This window comes from Suncus etruscus, chromosome 2 (genome assembly GCF_024139225.1).
Source record: "Suncus etruscus isolate mSunEtr1 chromosome 2, mSunEtr1.pri.cur, whole genome shotgun sequence".
Classification (NCBI taxonomy): domain Eukaryota; kingdom Metazoa; phylum Chordata; class Mammalia; order Eulipotyphla; family Soricidae; genus Suncus; species Suncus etruscus.
The window spans coordinates 63,932,588-63,950,312 of record NC_064849.1 but is presented as its reverse complement, the minus strand read 5'-3'; the positions used below and the strand labels follow the sequence as shown (position 1 = coordinate 63,950,312).

At 39.8% G+C, this 17,725-nt stretch overlaps 1 protein-coding gene across 2 annotated transcripts in view; it reads right to left on the bottom strand.

Moving 5' to 3' along the window:
* The window catches only part of STXBP6 (syntaxin binding protein 6), a 300,438-nt gene that overhangs the window by 266,827 nt on the left and 15,886 nt on the right, over nt 1-17,725 (bottom strand). Inside the window, exon 2 of one of the 2 annotated variants that reach the window (XM_049768216.1) lies at nt 7,552-7,686. The exons of the other annotated variant lie outside the window; for it this stretch is intronic. The gene's annotated coding sequence lies outside the window, so the exon portion shown is untranslated. The remainder of the gene's footprint in view (nt 1-7,551; nt 7,687-17,725) is intronic. 2 annotated transcript variants of the gene reach the window in all.

The following is a 17,725-nucleotide window of genomic DNA, read 5'->3' as shown; positions in this document are numbered from 1 at the left end:
TATAAACCAAGTCCAACCAAACAGTCACAAGAAACAGAGATAGACAAAGAGACTGGTAGTGGGTTCCTCTATAATTCAGAAGAGTCATTTTTAACCCAGGTCAGTGTGCCCCCAAAGGAAAGAGAAGTCAGAGAATAAGGTAAGTGGTCATTCAGCTAACCAATTGGGCTTTGCCCAATCAGTCTCAAGAAATGGAGGCAGAAGGACACACTGGCAGCAGGACCCTATTTACCTTCGATCTCCATTTTAACCCCTGAGTCTGAATAATCAAGAAATTCTTCTTTGGCTCTCAATATTGTCTTTGATACAAAATTGGTAAAGGGGATTCAGAACTGAATCAACTGAATAAACACTTTAACATTGACAAGAAGGACCTGAAAGACAGCACAGTGTGTAGGGCATTTGCCTGGCATATAACTGACCTAGGTTTGATCCCTGGAATCCCATAAGGTCCACTAACCCTATCAGGAGTGCAGAGACAGGAGTAGCCCCAGGTGTAGCCCAAAACAAAATTGACAAGGATTTTTAGAACTGAGAATAATTTAGAACTTGTCTTTTCTGTAACTCCTAGAAGTTTAGAAAATACTGCTAACATAATAGTAATGCATTCCAAATGTATAAGAAAATGATGGCATCATTAATTTCACTTTTAATAGGATTGGCACCAGCACTTACAGATGCCTATTAATTTTCAGTACAACTCATAAAATGTTTAACTCATAAAAATGTTTAACTTAGGAGATGAAACTCCAAGTTTGTAGCTAAGTTAAAAATTTTATTTTTTTTTAATAATGAAGCATATCCATTTAATAATTTAGTTTTTGCTTGTTTAAAAAAGTTCCTTTTGGAGAGGATCCATGTTATATCTAACTATTAGATAAACTAATGCAAAGCAAATATGTAAGCCTATTGGGCCTATTAATGTGTGCAAGGAACCTTTTAACACCAACATCTAACAGTCATTAAAAAGAAAATTCATTGCAAAGGCCAAGAACTTAGGTATGTGGTTTCTGAATAATACAGAATAGACTAACTCATAATGAAGTTGTATTGCTTTTTAAAAAATTCTAAAGTGAAAAAAAATTCTAAAGTGAATTATCCTATAATTCTGTATTCCGCACAGCTATTTTAAGTACAGTCAGTCTATTAAGTCTATATATAAGTGTATATAATGATATATACAATGAGGAAAATAAAAGTTCGTCTCCTATTGTTTTCATAAATGTTTCTTCTTTCTGGGCCTGAGTTGGTTTGGGAAAATTCTTTTGCATACAAAATTCTTGTTGGTAACTATCGAGAAATTTCTCTTGACTCGGGCAAATCAAATTTAGTGGTAGAAGTTGTCAAGGAGCTGACAGTCTAATCACTGGGTGCATATAAAAAATAAACATGCAAGTGAACGGCTACTTTTCAGTATGCTTAGTAACTAAGGAATATAGTAAAATATGTTCATATCATGTCAAAGTAGAAATAACTATAGAAGTAGAGGAGCTAGTACAGCCAATTGCTAGATATGAGAATAAACAAGCCATGTCCCAGAACCTTCGCTACTGCCTACCCACTTCTCCAGATTATTGCAAAAGAATGTAAAGCAAGAACCAGAGAGAGAGAGTGCAATAGGTAGGGTGCTTGTTTTGCATGTGGCTAAACTGGGCTCAATCACTGGCCCCCCATATACACTCAGACCAGCCAAAAATGATCCCTGAGCAGTGTCAGGAGTAAGTCCTGAGTACTTATACTTAGGAAGAAAAAGGAAGGAAGGAAGGAAGGAAGGAAGGAAGGAAGGAAGGAAGGAAGGAAGGAAGGAAGGAAGGAAGGAAGGAAGGAAGGAAGGAAGGAAGGAAGGAAGGGAGGGAGGGTGGGAGGGTGGGAGGGTGGGAAGGAAGGGGGAGGGTGGGAAGGAAGGGGGAGGGAAGAAAAGGAGGGAGGGAGGAGAAGGAGGAGGAGAAAGAGTAAGGAAGGGAGGAAGAGAGGGAGGGAGAGAGGGAAAGAAAGAAGGGAGGGGAAGGAGGAGGACAAAGAGTAAGGGAGGGAGGAAGAGAGAAAGGGGTAGGAGGGAGAGAGAAGAGGGGATGGAAGAGGAGGAGAGGGGAGGAGAGGGTAGAGGAAGAGAGGAGAGGAAAAGAGGGGAAAGGAGGGGAAGAGAAGGGAAAGGAGGGGACGAGAGGTGAGGAAGGAGAGGAGGGAAAGAGAGGGGAAGAGAGGAGAGAAGAGAAGAGGAGAGAGGAGAGGAGAGGGGAGAAGAAGGGATGGTTGGAGAGGGGAGGGGAAAGGGGGGAATGAGAGGGAAAGAGAGAAGACAAGATGAGGAAAGAGGAAGAGAGGTGAGGGGAGGGGAGGAGAGGGGAGAGGAGGAGGGGAGGGGAGGAGAGAGGAGGGGAGGAGAGAGGGGGGAGGGGAAGAGAGGGGAGGAGAGGGGAGGAGAGAAAAATTAAGCCAGGAGAAAATGTTTTGCAAACTGTAAACTACCTTACAATGTAAAAACATTATTTAAAGGAAAAAAAAAAACTACCCTGGTTCTAAAGAGTTTAGGTTATAGCAGTATCTTCCTTCTGGCATTTTGTAACATGAAGACAGAGGGTTTTCTCTACAGTGCAAACCTGATCATTTTTAAAACAATTATGGAGATGCTAGAACACCTGGGTTTGATCCCTGGCATCCCATATGTTCCCTGAGTACAACTAGGCATAATTCCTGAATGCAGAACCAGGAGTAACAGCTCTCCCAAAACAAACAAGGACATTACCAGATCCCTCCACTGCTTTGCCTAGTAGATAAGGCTGTTCAAAAACAGCAACCGCATCTGGCTTTATTTTTCAGAGACCACAGCATACACATGATTGCACCCTAATCACATTCTTTTCCTTACTGCTTTGCCTTTGAAGTTTTGAATGCACTTCTAACCATGATTGACCCCAAAGATTCTAGATTGCTAGTAAATCACCTATCACATTGTCTGAAAGTTTTGACCTTCTCAGGGCAAGGACTACTAACACCTTATTCTTCCCTGTACTTAGTAAAAGCCTAAACTACAGACATTCAGTAAATGTTCCAAGAGAGATCCTCGTTTGTATAATGCAAAAATATAGTACCAGGGGAAGGTACTCAACGGAAAATAAGGCTAGATCCTAATAAAAATAAAGGTTCACATCCCTTACCCATATCCCCTATAATAGCACCTTTATTATTTACATTTATTATTTATAATTGCCATCTTTATTAGAATAGGCTCACTTTATAGCTAAATTTAATACAGATGGATAGTTTATGGATTTATGGGACCATTTTGCCCCAGCTGGGGCCTTATAACTGCTTTATTTTTTACTTCTGAAAGAATCTTCTTTTAAGAAAGCCAAAGATGTTTGTCTTAATCAACTAAGGCATTTAGATGTATATAAATTCTAGTCTAGATTTATTAATATATTTGGGCATTTGACCAAAGACATTGTTGTTCTTCTGGTGACTATTGAATCTAAGCAATGAATATTGTACATAGAGGGCAGTTGAGACTTTGAATCTATGAGTCTGTTAAGCCCCTAATGCCATACTTTTCCTCTCTTAGCACTCTTTTTTTTTTTAAATAATACCTTTATTTTATTTTAGTTAAGTTTAGTTTTGGTTTTTGGGTCAGCCCGTGGGTCACCACGGCAGTGCTCAGGGGTTACTCCTGGCTCTATGCTCAGAAATTGCTCCTGGCAAGCTCTGGGACCATATGGGATGCCGGGATTCGAACCACTGTCCTTCTGCATGCAAGGCAAAATGCCTTACCTCCATACTATCTCTCTGACCCCAATAATATCTTTATTTAAGCACCATGATTATAGACATGATTGTAGTTGGGTTTCAGTAATAATAATAAATCTTCCCTTCACCAGTGCAACATTCCCACCATCAATGCTCCCTATCTCTCTCCTCCCCTATTCCCTGCCTATATTCGAGACTGGCATTCTACTTCTCTCACTCATTAACCTTGTCATGATAGTTGTTAGTGTAATAATTTTTCTTTTTTTTTTTTTTTACTTTTTTTTGTTTGTTTTTGTTTTTGTTTCTTTGTTTTTTTTGGGGGGGTCACACATGGCGGTGCTCAGGGGTTACTCCTGGGTGTCTGCTCAGAAATAGCTCCTGGCAGGCACGGGGGACCATATGGAACACCAGGATTCAAACCAACCACCTTTGGTCCTGGATCAGCTGCTTGCAAGGCAAACGCCACTGTGCTATCTCTCCAGGCCCTTTTTTTTTTTTTTTTTTACTTTTTTTTAACCCCACCCCAGTGTAGTTATTTTTCTAACTGCACTCATCACTCTTTATGGTGACCTTCATATCGTGAGCTAGTCCTTCCAGTCCTCATCTATATTGTCTCTGGACATTATAACAATAATGGTTTTATTTTTCTTAAAACCCATAGATTAATGAGACTATTCTGTGTGTCTCTCTCTATCTCTTACTTATTTCACTCAGCATATTAGATTCCATGTACATCCATGTATAGGAAAATTTCATGACTTCATCTCTCCTGACAGCTGCATAATATTCCATTGTGTATATGTACCACAGTTCCTTTAGCCACTCATCTGTTGTCAGGCATTTGGGTTTTTTCCAGGTTCTGGCTATTATAAATAATGCTCCAAGGAATATAGGTGTGAGAAAGGCATTTTTGTATTGTTGTTTTTTGTTCCTAGGGTATATCCCTAGGAGTGCTATAGCTGGATCATCTGGGAACTCAATTTCTACTTTTTTGAGGAATCTCCATATTGTTTACCATAAAGGCTGGACTAGAAGTCATTCCCACCAGCAGTGAATGAGAGTTCCTTTCTCTCCACATCCCAGCCAGCATGGATTGCTGTGTTCTTTTTGGTGTGTGCCAGTCTCTGTGGTTGAGATGGTACTTCATTGTTGTTTTGATTTGCAACTCCCTGATGATTAGTGAAGTGGAGCCTTTTTTCATGTACCTTTTAGCCATTTGTATTTGTACTTTGAGAAATTGTCTTTTCATTTCTTTTCCCCATTTTTTATAGGGTTAGATTTTTTTTCTTGTTAAGTTCCATCAGTGTCTTGTATATTTTAGATATTAGTCCCTTATCTGATGGTTATTAGGTGAATAGTTTCTCCCATTTTGTGGGTGGCTTTTGTATCCTAGGCACTATTTCCTTTGAGGTACAGAGGCTTCTCAGCTTAATATAGTTCCAGCTGTTTATCTTCCACTTGTTTGAAGAGTGATGTTTCTTCCTTGAAGATGCCTTTAGGCTCAATATCATGAAGTGTTTTACCTATATGCCTTATGGTTTCAGGTCTGTTATCAAGATCTTTAATCCACTTGGATTTGACCTTTGTGCTTGGTGTTAGATGGAGGTCTGAGTTTGCTCTTTTTGCATGTGGCTGACCAGTTGTCCCAACACCACTTGTTGAATAGGCTTTCCTTGCAACATTATGCATTTATTGCCCTCTTTCATTTTTTTTTTTTTTTTTGGTTTTTGGGTCACACCCAGTGACGCTCAGGGGTTACTCCTGGCTATGTGCTCAGAAGTCACTCCTGGCTTGGGGGACCATATGGGATGCCAGGGAATCGAGCCGCAGTTCGTCCAAGGCTAGTGCAGGCAAGGCAGGCACCTTACCTCCAGCACCACCACCCGGCCCCTTATTGCCCCTTTATCGAAGATTAATTGATTGTATGTCTGGGGAACATTCTCTGAATACTCAAGTCTATTCAACTGATCTGATGGATTGTCTTTATTCCAACACCATGCTGTTTTAATGACTATAAATTTGTAATCCAATTTAAAGTTGGGGAAAGTGATGTCTCCCATATTCCTTTTCTGAAGGGTTGCTCTAGTTATTTGTGGATGTTTATTGTTCCAAATGAATTTCAGGAGTGATTGATCCACTTCTTTGAGGAATGTCATGGGTATCCATAGAGGGATTGCATTAAATCTGTACAAAACTTTGGGGAGTATTGGCATTTTAATGATGTTAATCGTCCTAATCCATGAGCAGGATATGTGTCTCCATTTCCTGTGTCCCCTTTTATTTCTTGAAGCAGGGATTTATAGTTTTCTGTATATAGTTCCTTCACTTCTTTGGTTAAGTTGGCTCCAAGATATTTGAGTTTGTGTGACACTAACATGAATGGGATTGTTTTTTTTAATGTCCATTTCTTCTCAATCATAATTGGTGTATAAGAAGGCCATTGCCTTTTGTGTGTTGATTCTACCTCTTTTCTTAACCCTCACAGTGTCCCTGCTTCATATCTTTTTTTCATCTGGGGCTGGTCATACATACATATAAGTCAACTAACAATAAAGGGCAGTGGGAAAAAACTTAAAGGTGCATTTTGGGAGAGTGAAAAGCAGAGTTCCTTTCAACTCTCTGTAGGGAGGATGAAATCTCACTCTGAGTAAAGATTAAGGCAATCCCCACTAGTAGCTTCAGGGTCACAGATAGCTTCCAGAGGGAATCTGACTCAAACTGGCCCATTTCAGTAACCAAATGTATGTGATATTTGAGAATCATGGTAAACTGTTCATTTGAATTTAGGTGGTACCTCTTGCATAGCCAGGCCTTTATCTGTTCTCATCTTTTTCATGTCTGTTTACATTTCTCATGGAAGGAGTTCTGTTGCCCCCACCTAGCATCAGTGACGTGCCACTCCATCTCAGTGGCACCCACCTTTTCATCAGCTTGGGTCAATTCAATGTCAATACACACAGTAATTCAATCATAGTGTCAGTATATATAACATCTAAGACCAGATGTGTTTGGGAATTTAAAAAGTTTGACATTTAAGAGATTTAATATATATACCTCCACCTCCCAGGAGAATAGGCCAACACCCCATATTCCAATATACAAGACTTCTGCAGGAAAACATAGTAATAACCACACAAATTAAAATCAACAAAGGCTATAATGAGACTTCATCTATTAAAGTCATATAGCTTACCACCACATGATTTACCATCCATTTTCTTATAGTCTCAAAATACTACAGTAGAACTAACATATTTAGGAAACAAATAAAAGTACACTCAAGTAGTAACAGACTTGCTATAAAAATACTCAGAGGCCCATCATCACTGGCAATTTTAGCCACCTCAGAAAACAGGGGAGAAAATAGCAGAAAATAGCACAGAAAGGCCATGGGGGCAAAAAAAAAAGTAGTGATACACAGATCACAGGGGAAAACACATGTGTAGACTGTCATGAGGTGGAATCCAGCTGGTGCTGACCAGCATGGCTTGCTCTCACATCCCAACAGAAACAGCAGGGCTTGCCATCTGCTCTCCAGGACTACAGGAAGGAACCAAGTTATGCATATTTTGCAAATAAATATAAATAGACATAGATATATGCATAAATTCTTCGAAACAACAAGACAGACAACTGTGGAATGTTTCCTACGGGGTTATCTTTCAGAGCCAAGTACTGGCAGAAGTAAAACTTCCCTCTAGAAAATGATAAGGGATTTTCTTTTTAAAAACAGCATTCCACAACAACAAAAAGGATGGAGAATGTAGTGCCTTCAATCATCAAAATATCAATCACTTGAATACTCACTTTGTATTTATGAATCTAAAACTTCTTTTTTGTCAGGGAGTGGGAGAATTTTCCTTCAGAGCATTCAGAACAGACACTGCTTGATCATCTCACATAGCAGAGCCAATGAAAACAGCAGTAGCTAGGAAGAGGCTCCTGCAGTGGCAACAAAAACTGTTGAGTGCCCCTCAGATCCATTTTTAGTGCAATTCTCCTTCACCAGTCAACCTTGCTCTTCAGTGCAAGACTGACCAGCACCACCTTCATAGACATGTACCCCAAAAAAAGGGTGAGTTCCCAGACTCCACGTACTCCAAGAAGTAGCTCTATTTTTTAAACTAAATTTTGATAAACTAATAGAACAGACCATGAGGTGGAACACAGTGGTCTTGAGGATGAAAATGCAGGCGCCAAATAAAAAAATCATAATTTTAAAATTTTACTCTTTATAAAGACCATGATGACAAAGAAAGGCCAATATACTTCAACATAAATGTAATCTCCTTCAAATGGAAATTTGGGGGGATGAGGCATAAAATATTGGCACACTTAAAAATTATCCATGCAGGGCCAGAGTGATAGTACAGTGGGTAGAGCATTTGCTTTGTACGCAGCCGACTCAGGTTTGATTCCCAACATCCCATATGGTCCCCAAGCTAGTAAAGAGCAATTTCTAAACACAGAACCAGGAGCAAACCTGAGTGTTGCTGGTTTGGCCCAAAACAAACAAACAAAATTATCCATACAAATAATATAAACAAATTTGCAAAACTAGCCTTGACATGTCTATGGACATTTACGTTAATCTTATTTTATTTGAGGGGCTCCACCCAACAATGTTCAGGAGCTACTCCTTGTACTCTGCTTGGGGCCACTCAGGGAGATACTTGGGTAACTATGTGGTCCAACCCTTTTAGTCATCTCGCCAGCCCCTATATTAATTTTAATATGTGATAAAGTCATTCCTTGGTCCTCCTTTAGTAACATATGACTCTATTTTAGTATAAAACAAGGAAATACATTATAATATATAATAAAGTTAAGCTGAAAATGAGACTTACGAATGAAGAATCTCTGTAATATTTTAAAGTTCTGGAGAGTTCTAGAATGAGCTGAAGCATCAAAAGATTTGAATCATGAATCCTGGTTTTGGGAGTGTACAGTACCAATGTTGCATACAAAAAGACACAAATGAGGACTACTCCATGAGCAGTATGCCTTCCTAATGACCTGGGCAGCAGCACATCAGTGAGTGATCACTGATGCTTAACAACCACGTGAATGCAAGCACAACTAAAATATGTGACCCTGCTGAATACTTACATTTGTGTGAGCTGCACAACAATTGGGTGCAACAATGGTCATAGATACAACTATAATGAAAGGAAAGCAACGCCTGTGCAGAGCAAGGTAGGGACAGGAAAAATCTTGGGTTTCTGCCCAGTTAGAGTAGAACAACATAGTCAGTGGTAGAGCATTTGCCTTGCATGTGGCAGACCCAGGAGGGACCTGGTTCGATTCCCAGCATCCCATATGGTCCCCAAGCATGCCAGGTGCAATTTCTGAGTGCAGAGCTAGGAGGAATCCCTGAATGCCACTGTGTGTGGCCCAAAAACCAATCAATCAAGTTTTGGAGATATAGCACCGCAGTAAATTTGCCTTGCATTCTGCTGACCCAGAATGGACCTGGGTTCGATCCCTGGTGTCCCATATGCTCCCCCCAAGCCAGGAGCGACTTCTGAGCGCATAGCCAGGAGTAACCCCTGAGCACCACTGAGTGTGGCCTAAAAATCAAAATAAATAAATAAAAGTTCCTAGCAACTCCCCATCCACCCCTTTCTGCATGAACTATAGAAGCTTAACACCACACTTTACACCCCCCACAGAAATGGTCCAGCTCCACAACTTAACCTAATCAAACTTTCAAGCCACCAAATTTGTTTCAGATCTATAAATCCTGGAAACTTCGATACTTTATACTAGTTTCAGCCCAATAATATCACAATAAATCTGATTAGAAAGTTACATAGTAATCTACCAAGCTCAGTGGACCTACACAGTAACACTAAAGGCTCAATAAGTTCTAACTACAACCCAGTAAATCCTTAGAAATTGATATCAGTAAGACCATGAAGAGATATAACAGTTATTTAAAATTGACCTTTGTTGATCTCAGTTTTGATAATTCCATTTGTCTTTGTCTTGTAAAAAAAAACAACAATATAAAGTAAATGTGTGCCTGGAATGAGGCAGGCTATGATGGTTTAGGGACACTTGTGAAGGTAAGGTCACACTGGTGGTTGGTGTTTGAACGTTTAATGGCTGAAAACAACTGTATTATGAACAATTTGGTAACTCATGGTGTTATAACAAAAATTAAGGGGCAAATGTGTGTGATATATCAGAAAAAATCCTTTCTGAGAATTGGCAGTTTAAAATAAAAACTTTAATAATAAATCAAGAAAAAAATGAAAGACAATGAAAATAATTCAGTAATCTGAGTAGGCATGCAAACTTTGTTTTCATGCATGTCGGTTTATGAAATAAAAATGAGTAAATGGTCTAAATCATTTTAAAGTTGCCTCTGTGGATTTCACAATCAATTCTTTTGCTCAGTGTTGTATATCCTAATGCACTGGACAAACAAGAATAATTTGGTATGTGCTATTACTTCCATTATCTCTAGTTATTTTAGGAGTGTACTGTGTTTATAAGCAGCATATTTAGGACAGGAGAGCTGAGTTGTAGAGTAGAAAGACTACAAAGTAATTCTTGGACCCAAAGACAGGGCCTAGCTTCCAACCAAAGGCTGAGGTAAACAAAGATATCACTGAGTTACAAGAACAAGCAGACTAATTTGGAAGAGAGGAGGGAAATGGAATATATACTGCGTTAGTGAGAGAAAGAAATTTATTAGTATTCCAGAATGTTTTATGTAACATTAAAATGAGAGATGAAAACAAAAAGGATTGAAAAATTAAAGCTAAAGGCAAAGAGGCAAGTGATAGGAATGTCTGCATATAGAATAGACTGTCTATATATCCAAGATACATGGACTATGGTATACTGCTACTAGACCACCACTCCAGAATCCTCTGATCAGTTTTCAAGAAGGCTGTTGGTATAAACTTACACATTCTATACTCAGGTTCCAGATTAAGACATCATTTTTTTTTTTTTGGTTTTTTTTTGGGGTCACACCCGGCAGTGCTCAGAGGTTATTCCTGGCTCCAGGCTCAGAAATTGCTCCTGGCAGGCACGGGGGACCATATGGGATGCCGGGATTCGAACCGATGACCTCCTGCATGAAAGGCAAACGCCTTACCTCCATGCTATCTCTCCGGCCCCAAGACATCATTTTTAAGTCTAGTAACAAGCTGACAGGGCTGGAACACATGCTTTGCATGGAGATGCCTGGATTCAAAACTCGAACTACTTGGTGTCCCCGCCACTTGAGGCACCACTGAGAGACTTTGAAGCACGGAGCAGGGAGTAGCCTCTAGGCACCACCATGTGTATCCGCCAATAAATAAATAAATAAATAAATAAATAAATAAATAAATAATTCGTACTCAACATACTCTCATTCCTATGGTTGTGACTAGCCATGAGTGCCTTGGAACTGGACATCTAGAATCACCTCAATAACAAGGTAACTAATACACTTAACTTCCTCTCACTCATCCTTCCCCTAGTCTTCAGACCAGTGAAAAGAGTCACACCAACCAGTATCTACCCCCATGACTGAATCTTTATTTTACAGGATTGTGTGGGGAAAAATAAACAACAACAGGCTTTGGTTAAAGATTAATTGCCATCCAAGAGAAATGTTTCATCCACCAAGTTGTATGTCATGTCAGTAGAACCTGACAAACAGTACTCTTATGGTGAGGAAGAATACATGGAGAGAGAAAGTACAGATGGTCAGAATCTTTTAAAGCAAATCCTTTACATTAACACGGTGGTCAAGTACAACCCTCACAGCTATGTTAGAAGGCCAGTAAAACTAGACTTACTTTACATAGAAAACTTGGGGTAGGAGAGATAGTACAGTGGGTCAGGCTTTTGAATTTCATGTGGTTGACCCGATTTCAAATCCCTACCACCATACATGGTCTCCTAAGCAGCGCCAGAAGTGATCCTAAACTCAGAGCCCTGAGTGAGCCCTGAATATCACTGAGTATGACCAAACAAACAAACAAAAAAAAAAAAATAAAGCAAACCAACCCATTAGATCAGAACATGACAAATAAAAAAGAATCTAATTTTAAAGTGTTGAGTGATTTCAAACTATCAGAAGTAATTTTAAAAAAATAAAGATGCCTTTTTTTTATATATAGTTCAGCCCATGGGTACAGTAGTTAAGGCATTTAACTTTGTAAGAAGCTGATCCAGGCTCAATTCTGAGTACCCCATTTAATCCACCAAGCCTACCAGAAGTGAACCCTGAGTATAGAGCCAGGTGTAAGCCCTAAGCACAGCTGGGTGTGGCTCAAAAATCAAAAAAAAAAAAAAAAAAAAAAAAAGAAAAGAAAAAAAAAGGAGGAAGAAAATAAAAAGGAAATTCCTCCTACTCAAAAAATATAGTAAATGAAACTTGAGCACCTACATATATTAATATTGTGAGGATTTAAGATTCAATTGGAAAGCAAAATCCTGCCATCAAACAGCTCAGATAGAATCTATCTGGGTAGATATAACAATGTCTACAAAATAATACCACTAGCATCTAATCCTGCAAGTGAGCGATCACGGAGAAGTTTTCAATGTCATCACTTTTCTCATCCTGTACTTGTAACCCCCACCATATCTGATTAGATCTCCTCTTTCTTTTTCTCTAAGCATCCACCCAATATTTTCCATTTGTATCTCCCCAGTAAGTGATCATTTGTTTCTTATCTACTATAAAACTTCAAAACTAATTCCTCTCTCTCTCTCCTTTGATCCTAGATTCCATTCATCCATTTTCTTAAATGAACCAACATATCTTATCTATCTGATCACTTCAAAACCATGCTTGGAAAGCTCTCATATTTATGGGAAACACTAACTGAAACTGCTCATTTTCCATTCTGAATAATAGCTTCTTCTGTTCCTTCCATCACTCCCTTCTCCTGCAGTCCCTGCCCTGTGAAGTATACCATACCTAGTCAATCTGACTCTTCCTTCATATCTCAGCTCAACATTATTTTCTGAGAAAAGCTTTCCAACTTTTCTTACTAGGACAAAACTCCCAGCATGCACCCTTTTCCTTGGGCTTTTAATTAAAAGTTGCCAATGAACATCTGACACAACTGTTTTGGGGTATGGTTTTTCAACAATGCTATAAAAGCAGAAACTGTTCATTTTTGTTCTCTGTCACTATCCATAGCACCTCTTTGCAGAATGGATAAAGACTAAGAATGGACCAAAAAACCCAAGACTTCTAAGAGAGATTCAGAGGTATGGCCCTGCAGGGTGTCTAAGCAGACCTCTTTCCATTTACAAGGAGTCTTGGCTGGTAATTCTTTGAATTTCCTTCACCCCTTCATAGCACTGAATAGAGAGGCCCATGGAAGAAAGGAGAATGGAACAGTTATCTTTATCTTTTTCCTCCTTAATGCTCAGAAATGTTATAAGCAAGAAAAATAAAGTGCATTGAGTGACTTTGCCTGTGACTGTCTTGGCAGGAGAGGACTGCTAACCTCCCCCACTTACCTACCAAAATAGCAGTTTCTTGTAAAATTAAGAAGCTCCTCATAAATACATCATTTCTTCTTTAGGAGATAGCTCAGAACCTAGTCAACTTACTCTCTCCATTTATTTTTTATTTTTCACAGCATTATTTATGGTACATAGTGACAACAAATGAGGGGCACTCCCACCCCAGTGCTGTCCTCCCTCCACCCCCGTTTCAGCATGCATCTCATATCTCCCTCCCTTCCCCCCCAGAATACTAGTGCAACTGGTCTCCACTTTATAGCTTGTTGTAGACTGTATATTCTGTTGTCGTTTGCGATAAAAAGGATAAGAAAAAAGAAAAAAGAAAGAAAGAGAAAAAAAGGAAGAGAGGAAAAAAATTGGCCGCAACTACCAAAAAAAGAAAGAAAAAAAAGAGAAAAATGCACCTGGCTAATGAAAAAAGAAAAAAAATCACCAAATAATAATCACAGGAGTGAAAAGGGAAGAGAAAAGTGGAGGAAAGAAGGAAAATAAAGTAAAAAAAAAATAACAAATCAAAACAAAACAAGAAAAAGAAGGGGTGCTGCAGTGGTAGGGTTTGGCGTTCCCTCCACATTTTTTTTTTGTATAGGCACAGTAAGCATTGTGGGAGAATGGGAATTCCCGTTGCCTAGGAGATTCAGGGCTTCTCCATCCTTGCAGCATACCATCATGGGATCAACCCCTGACTCCATAGGTGTTCATTACCTCATCCCAAGGGCTTTGTATGTGGTGCCAGGAAACTTTCCTCTCAGTTGTGGGTGAGACAATGAGGCCACTGTATCCAGCGGTCTTGGCATTTGTACAGGTCCTAGGACAGGGTCTAGGTTAGAGTCTTTACAGTTCTAAAGATTCTGTTCCACCATTGTTGTGTACAGTCTTCTGTATCAGATGCTCCCCAAGCCCAAGTATGGGATATTATGGATCTAAGGGTTCTGTTCAGTCTCTGTTGTCCAAGTTGGGCCTCTGCAATAAGAAATCCTTTTTTTTTTTTTTTTTTTTTTTTAATAAGAGTTCTGGTCCACAGTCTAGGGCAGGGTTTTCCTTCTCGGTCCCCAGGATAGTTCTGCCCAGTCGCAGCTGTCAAAGTCAGTTTTCTGTACATGGTGCTCTTATTTTTCGCTGTTCAAGAGACAGTCATCTTCTGGTTTCCATCCAGTGTTAGGCGAGGTGATAAGACGACTTGGTCTTGGGTCAAGTTGTCATTTCCTCATTGTCATATCATAACTGATACAAGTTAGTGCCAGAGCTGTGCTATAATTCTCCCAATGGAGTTGGTTCCTGGAGTTGTTGCCCAGAGCTGTCATTTAAATATTCCTTCCCCCTTTTCAAAAATCTTTATCTTCTCAAAATCTACTACAATCAACATACTTAAGTCAAACATATTAAAATGAAGGAACTGGGCCAGAGAACTAGAAATTAAAGTATTTGTCTTGCCTAAGGCTGACCCTGGTTCAGTCAACAGCACTGCAAGATCTCTTGAGCACTGCTGGAAGTGACTTACCGATAACAGAACTGAGTTTTCTACCAGAACCAGTGACTGTGGCCAAAATTACACCCTCCCAATTTAAAAAAATGCAGGATCTGCCAACATTGATATCTGTTCTACTAGAAAGGATCTGATCTTGGAGGCTGGGATTTGGGGTAACTTGGAGGTTCAAGTGACTTTTAAGCATAAAACTATCCACAGTGCTGTCAATATACACTGAGTGAATTCTAATAGCTCCACTGTCAGTGACACATGATGCCACATTGATTTTCAGCATTCTAAAGCCAGGCACCTCACAACTAAACAAAGGTACAACTTGCTGGAATGGCACAATTAAAAAGATAGCTGAGCATCTTGACCAGGGGTATAACCACCTCACTTCCCCTGTGAGCACATCTGTGCATGTTACTCCTATTCTGTGTGAATCCTAGTAAACACCAAGGCCCTATATGTGATCACCACAACTAATGTGTGGCCTTGATACACACATCAGTACCAACAAATGTTCAACTATATGTGTATGTAAGCACCACCATCAAGCATGTGTACAACCTCCATCATTGCTGCTATATCAACATAGGAAAGAGAGAGAAGTGCATGCAGGAGTGTCAGAACTCACCTCTTCCAATATCCAGGAACTTAAGGAGTCACTCCAGTTCTCCCACCCTTCCAGTCACTTAAATTCATCATTGTACTGTGTGGTACACAGACTATCCTGGAGTCACAGGGATGCTGCAAACCCTGGAACTGAGGGGACTCTGCTGCATCTTGGTTTCAGTCCAGTGGAGCAAAAGACATCATCTTATTGTCAAATTTGGAAGAACCCACACAATCTTCTTAACACAGTGCCTGGCACCTACCATGTATTCAAGCATAAACTATTTGGATAACTGATATTGTAATAAGGAAGCAGGAAGCCTCATATATTTACTAATGTGGGCTGTACTAAAGTTACTGAAATACACACACACACACACACACACACACACACACACACACACACACACACACACTGGTTGAAAACCAGGGAAGAGAATTTGCAACATTAAGATCATGGCTAAACAACAGGGACCCAGTGTTCAGCACCCTGAATCTACCCAAGACAACAGCGGGAAATGACCTACATTCCAGCTACATAACCAGGATCTAGTCATCAGTTACACTCACTCAAAAAATAAGGATATGGGCGTCCCCTTATACCTGCTATCACAATGTACGGCTTGTGTTTACTCAGTGTGCTATAAAATTCAAAACACAAAGCACTATTTGTATATCTTTTATTTTTTGGCAAAAGGTGAATATCAGCTCGGATGTGGGGCAGCGTCACCCAGAGTCAAGGAGTCTACACTGCATGGTGCCCAGGTTCGTGTCACTTGCTAAGGAAACAGGCAGAGTTGCCTATTAGGTTGACAGGTATTCATTTTAGTCTCTGGAGTGACTGCCCACAGGAGCACAGCTCTTCACACCTGCTCTGAAAGCCTCAACAAGAAAGAAATGTGGTGGAATAATGAATATTCTACTCCAGGAGTGCTTTCCATTTAAATGTCCTCACCTCTCTTCTCTCTCAGGCACCTCAGTTTATCTAGGGAAAATTGTGTGAAAATGAACAAAATAAAACTCTAATCTGCATAGGAAATATTTTGATTACTTGCTTATCCAGGATTTGGGGATTTGGCCTGAAAGCCTGGGTTGTGGGAGATGTTAAGAAGGAAAGAAAAAAAAAAAAGGAAGGAAAGAAAACAAAACCAGCAGAACAAGAAAGCATTCCTCTGTGTAGTCTCACCAAGTCCAAAGGCTTCTCTGCTACTGTTTGAGCCGGACAAACAGGTCAAAGGGTCAGCTTTCTACAGTCTCAGCTTTTCCACAACTGCCCAACCTGGTAGAAGAGAACTGCTTTGTGGGATCCCAGAGACAGGTGGGGTAAGAACAGATCTTGGGATGGCCCTGTCAGTTCATTAATTTCTCCCTCCAAGGCCCCCTACACCTCAGGTTTAGTGTACCCCAAAGTCTGTCTGAAAACTATTTAACCTGGGAGAATTCTTTTTAAGGACAAACCAAAGCATTTAACCCTCTCTAAGAGAAAACCAATGAGCAATCTTTTGAGATTAGAGATGAATGACTTTTAAAGAAGTCAGCTATATTCTGCCTCTTCTGATCATACTTGACACAAGTACCCATGAGGAAACAGACTTTTCTACACAGCAGATAGTTTCCAAGAGTGACCATATTCACCATCACATCTTCCTGTGGCTGCCTGTGGGACTTAGGGAGAATAACATGCAGGACAGACAGTGACGCCTTGCTAACATAAAAGACCTGGAAGAGCTCCCATGCCCAGTTCCCCAAGGATCAGGTGTGTGGAGAAAATTAGACAGACCTAAAGGCTGATTTGGAGGCTTCATTCAGAGCCCCAGCAGGCAGAGTTCTCTAATTACCTGAGTCTTTATCAGGATAATGTGGGAGCCTAACCATCATTCCTAGCTCTAGTCCTTTCACTAAAATAGTTCTCTAGTTCCTTTACCTCTAGAGAAGCTAGGTTTGGAAACTGAGATTTGGAGCCTGAAGGGAAAAAAGAGATAGAAGTGATGCTTTCCACTGCATGGACCCCAAAGGATGGTGCTTGTATACAGAGATAAGGCTGTGCAGTGTCACTTCCTGCTGATATCTTGGCTCCACATTTCCACATGGACAAGCCAGCTTTTTTATTTTATTTTATTTTATTTTTCTGGAGACACCATGTAGTAGTCTCTTTTATCACTGGATTGGGTTCTAAGAGATCATTTGATGTTTCCTAAAACAAATATATATTCCATGGGCATTTGAAACTAACTAAAAATATCCCATATACTCCAAGAAATTTCAGAAGTGCTTTCAGCAATACTTTTGTAATTGGTTTACAGCTGCCCAGAGTGATTTCCATAAAAAGTAAACTCATTTGTATTTTAAGTGATTTTAAGCCTTCAAGTGTTTTTACAACTGATGGTTATCCTGTGTCATATGCCCTTT